We start from the raw sequence: 5,000 nt of genomic DNA on the forward strand, positions 1-5,000 counted from the left end.
CTGTACGAAACCTAAAGGCGTAATGAAAGTGAAGGTCTCGCCTTGCGCGGGCCGAGGGAGGATGGGGCTTCCCCGCCCTTCACGGGGCGGCGGCCTCCGCACTCCCGGGGCGTCTCGTCCTCATTGCGAGGTGAGGCGCACCTAGAGCGTACACGTTGGGACCCGAAAGATGGTGAACTATGCCTGGCCAGGACGAAGTCAGGGGAAACCCTGATGGAGGTCCGTAGCGATTCTGACGTGCAAATCGATCGTCGGAGCTGGGTATAGGGGCGAAAGACTAATCGAACCATCTAGTAGCTGGTTCCCTCCGAAGTTTCCCTCAGGATAGCTGGTGCTCGTACGAGTCTCATCCGGTAAAGCGAATGATTAGAGGCCTTGGGGCCGAAACGACCTCAACCTATTCTCAAACTTTAAATGGGTGAGATCTCCGGCTTGCTTGATATGCTGAAGCCGCGAGCAAACGACTCGGATCGGAGTGCCAAGTGGGCCACTTTTGGTAAGCAGAACTGGCGCTGTGGGATGAACCAAACGCCGAGTTAAGGCGCCCGAATCGACGCTCATGGGAAACCATGAAAGGCGTTGGTTGCTTAAGACAGCAGGACGGTGGCCATGGAAGTCGGAATCCGCTAAGGAGTGTGTAACAACTCACCTGCCGAAGCAACTAGCCCTGAAAATGGATGGCGCTGAAGCGTCGTGCCTATACTCGGCCGTCAGTCTGGCAGTCATGGCCGGTCCTTGCGGCCGGCCGCGAAGCCCTGACGAGTAGGAGGGTCGCGGCGGTGGGCGCAGAAGGGTCTGGGCGTGAGCCTGCCTGGAGCCGCCGTCGGTGCAGATCTTGGTGGTAGTAGCAAATACTCCAGCGAGGCCCTGGAGGGCTGACGCGGAGAAGGGTTTCGTGTGAACAGCCGTTGCACACGAGTCAGTCGATCCTAAGCCCTAGGAGAAATCCGATGTTGATGGGGGCCGTCATAGCATGATGCACTTTGTGCTGGCCCCCGTTGGGCGAAAGGGAATCCGGTTCCTATTCCGGAACCCGGCAGCGGAACCGATACAAGTCGGGCCCCTCTTTTAGAGATGCTCGTCGGGGTAACCCAAAAGGACCCGGAGACGCCGTCGGGAGATCGGGGAAGAGTTTTCTTTTCTGCATGAGCGTTCGAGTTCCCTGGAATCCTCTAGCAGGGAGATAGGGTTTGGAACGCGAAGAGCACCGCAGTTGCGGCGGTGTCCCGATCTTCCCCTCGGACCTTGAAAATCCGGGAGAGGGCCACGTGGAGGTGTCGCGCCGGTTCGTACCCATATCCGCAGCAGGTCTCCAAGGTGAAGAGCCTCTAGTCGATAGAATAATGTAGGTAAGGGAAGTCGGCAAATTGGATCCGTAACTTCGGGATAAGGATTGGCTCTGAGGATCGGGGCGTGTCGGGCTTGGTCGGGAAGTGGGTCAGCGCTAACGTGCCGGGCCTGGGCGAGGTGAGTGCCGTAGGGGTGCCGGTAAGTGCGGGCGTTTAGCGCGGGCGTGGTCTGCTCTCGCCGTTGGTCGGCCTCGTGCTGGCCGGCGGTGCAGGATGCGCGCGCCTGCGCGGCGTTCGCGCCCCGGTGCTTCAACCTGCGTGCAGGATCCGAGCTCGGTCCCGTGCCTTGGCCTCCCACGGATCTTCCTTGCTGCGAGGCCGCGTCCGCCTTAGCGTGCTCCTCCGGGGGCGCGCGGGTGCGCGGATTCTCTTCGGCCGACTGTCTAATTAAAACAAAGCATTGCGATGGCCCTAGCGGGTGTTGACGCAATGTGATTTCTGCCCAGTGCTCTGAATGTCAACGTGAAGAAATTCAAGCAAGCGCGGGTAAACGGCGGGAGTAACTATGACTCTCTTAAGGTGGCCAAGTGGCGGCGGTGTGGCTGCATCCGGACTTGGCTTTTCGAAGTGCGGTCTTGATGTAGTCATGCTGCTGCTGCGAGGTACCTTCCTTGGGTTATAGTTACAGGGAGAGTGATGCGCAATACATGGGCCTAGCCCTCTTAGCCTCTCCTCTCCTGCGGTCTTCTCCCCTTCTCGTGGGCCCGCTGATTTTCGCAGAGTGGAAGACCGCACCAGGGGCTTGGGGGGGTTACCAGCCCCCCCTCGCACTATCCCTTTGTTAGTTGGGGGCAGTAATCAAAGAATAAGTGGTGGCCCTTCCGCTGAAGGTGCCACCCCAACTCCCCCAGCACCTAGCCGGCCAACCGGCCGTGCCGAAAATCTTGTACCTTTTGCAGCTGTATACGCCTGTAGTGAGTGCCACCGCAGCTTCACCACCAAGAATGGTCTCGGGGTCCATCGCCGCCGCCAACATCTTGCGGCCGCCAACGCGGAGATCGTGACGGAGAGGCATCGCGCGAGGTGGACGGAGGAAGAAGTCCTGTCGCTCGCCAAGGCGGAGGCCGAATTGTTCCTTGAGAGGGACGCCCGGTTCTTCTTTGTTAATCAAGAGCTCATCAGGATGTTCCCCGACCGAACGCTTGAGGCAATCAAGTGCCGACGGCGGCAAGCTGCCCACAAGCAGCTTGTCCGCCAGTTCATGGAGGCGCTTGAGATCGGTCGGGGGGAAGAGCCGGCGTCCCGCCGGGGAGCAGCGAGCCCGCCGCCTGACGCGGGCGAGGCCGCTGCGCCGCCCGTCGACGCAGCCGAGGACTTCGCGGCCGACACCACCGGGCCGCCGCCGGAGGGGCCGACTGACGCCGCCATCTGGGAGCATCTGGCGGGGCTACCTGCTTCCGCCCAGCGTTTCTCTGCCCTGGATCGAGTCATAGGTCTGGGGCGGGGCACGCCGCCCGATGTCATCCTGGGCATGCTCCCGGATGCCCTTGCGTCGGTCGGGTCCAGAGGGGAGAGATCGATCACCAGGACACAGCGGCCGCGCCAACCATCGAAGCGGCCGCCTGCCGCGCCGCCGACGCAGAAGCGCAAGCGGCGCCGCTGGGAATACGCAAGAACGCAGGATGCCTTCCGACGGTCGCGTGCACGTTGCGTGCGCGGCCTCTTGGATGGCACCCTGCTCCAGCCGCCACCTGCCATCCCTGGTCTGCTGGACTTCTGGGCGGACCTCTTCACTAAGAAGCCCGTCTCCACTGCGGGCTTCATCCGTGACCGCCTCCTCCCGCACTCGGAGCCTGTCGCTCTTGAGTGCCTATGGGGGCCGGTCACACATGAGGAGGTCGCCGCCGCGTTGCCGCCCAGGGGATCAGCAGCTGGGCCTGACGGCCTTACCCCAGCGGAGTTGCGGCGCCTGCCGCATGAAGTCCTGGTGAAAGTGATGAATCTCTTCCTTCTGGCCCGCGCCCTTCCGGAACGCCTGCTTCGCGCGCGGACGTCCCCTCTCCCGAAAACGGCTGCACCAACATCCCCCGCTGACTTTCGCCCCATTACGGTCTGCTCGGTGTTGGCGCGGACCTTTCACAAGGTTCTCGCGTCACGCCTGATGCGCGCTTGTGCTGTGGACGAACGTCAGCGGGCATTCATCCCTCGGGATGGGATGTTGGAAAATACTTTCATCTTGGACACTGCTCTCACCGACGCAGTCCGCTCCTGCCGCTCTGTCTTTGTGGCATCGATCGACGTATCGAAGGCATTCGATTCGGTGGATCATGCTGCCCTTCGCCCCGTGCTGAAGGCGCATGGCCTACCGGATTGCTTTGTCGAGTATGTCGAGCGGTGCTACGAGGGCAGCACGACAGTGATAGCGGACGGCGCCGGCGTGGGCGTGTCTGTGCAGCCAGCACGGGGCGTTCGCCAGGGCGATCCCCTCTCCCCCCTCCTGTTCAACTTTGCGGTGGACTACGTTTTAGGCCAACTGCCCTCCCACATCGGAGCTCGGATCCTCGGTCGCAGAGTCAACGCTGCGGCCTTTGCAGATGACGTCTTGCTGTTTGCAGCGACCCCGAGGGGCTTGCAGTCCCTCATCGACGCAGCTACCGCAGCCCTCGCCCACCTGGGGCTGCAGATCAACGCCCGGAAGTGTTTCACCCTCGCCTTAGTCGCGTCAGGGCGCGAGAAGAAGGTGAAGGTGGACAGCAATGTCACCTTCACAGCAGGCAACACCACTTTGCCTGCCCTGCGTGTGGGTGAAACCTTCCGGTACCTGGGGCTGCAATTTTCCACGGCGGGTCGCTGTGTCTTCAACCCACGTCGCCACCTGGTGGAGCAGCTTGACGTCATCTCCCGAGCTCCGCTGAAGCCGCAACAGCGCCTCCACGCTCTCACCAACGTACTTCTCCCTGGCCTGTACCACGGGCTGGCCCTCAGCCGCACCCGGGTGGGTGCATTGAAGTCGGCCGACGTCACCATCCGGGCCGCCGTCAGGAGATGGTTCCGCCTTCCGGCGGACACCCCCCTGGGATACTTCCACGCTCCTGTTGCCCAGGGGGGCCTCGGCATTCCATCTTGCCGATGGATGGGTCCAACCCTCCGTCGGTCCCGTCTCCTGGCGCTGAAGAAGATAGGGCCAGCCTGCGACGGTGCAGGCATGGAGGAGGTGCAGCGTGAGATCGAGGTGCTGGAGCGCCACCTAATGTGGGAGGGCCACCTCCTCAAATCGTCAACGCAGGTTGGGGAAATGTGGGCGGCGCGCCTACACATCGCCATTGACGGTGCGGCGCTGTCATCTTCTGCCGCCGTCAGTGGCCAACATCAGTGGGTCGCCGACACCAGTCGCCTGCTATCTGGGCGTGAATACATCGACGCCCTCCGCGCCCGCATCAACGCCTTCCCTACGAAGGCACGGCGCAGTCGTGGGCGGGAGGCGGACACCAGATGCCGCGCGGGGTGCCAGGCCGTGGAGACCGCCAACCACGTACTTCAGGCTTGCTTTAGGACGCACGGGTCCCGGGTCAAGCGCCATGACGCTGTAGTGCGTTATGTCGCCCGTGGACTCGCGCAGAGGGGCTTCAATGTCTCTGTGGAGCCCCACCTCCGAACACCTGAGGGCATCCGCAAGCCTGACGTGGTGGCGGTCAAAGACGGCATCGCCCG

General features: G+C 62.5%; 1 pseudogene; it reads left to right on the forward strand.

Moving 5' to 3' along the window:
* The window catches only part of LOC126431866 (large subunit ribosomal RNA), a 7,914-nt pseudogene that overhangs the window by 971 nt on the left and 1,943 nt on the right, over positions 1–5,000 (forward strand).

The sequence above is a fragment of the Schistocerca serialis genome, unplaced genomic scaffold (assembly GCF_023864345.2).
Source record: "Schistocerca serialis cubense isolate TAMUIC-IGC-003099 unplaced genomic scaffold, iqSchSeri2.2 HiC_scaffold_1115, whole genome shotgun sequence".
Lineage (NCBI taxonomy): Eukaryota > Metazoa > Arthropoda > Insecta > Orthoptera > Acrididae > Schistocerca > Schistocerca serialis.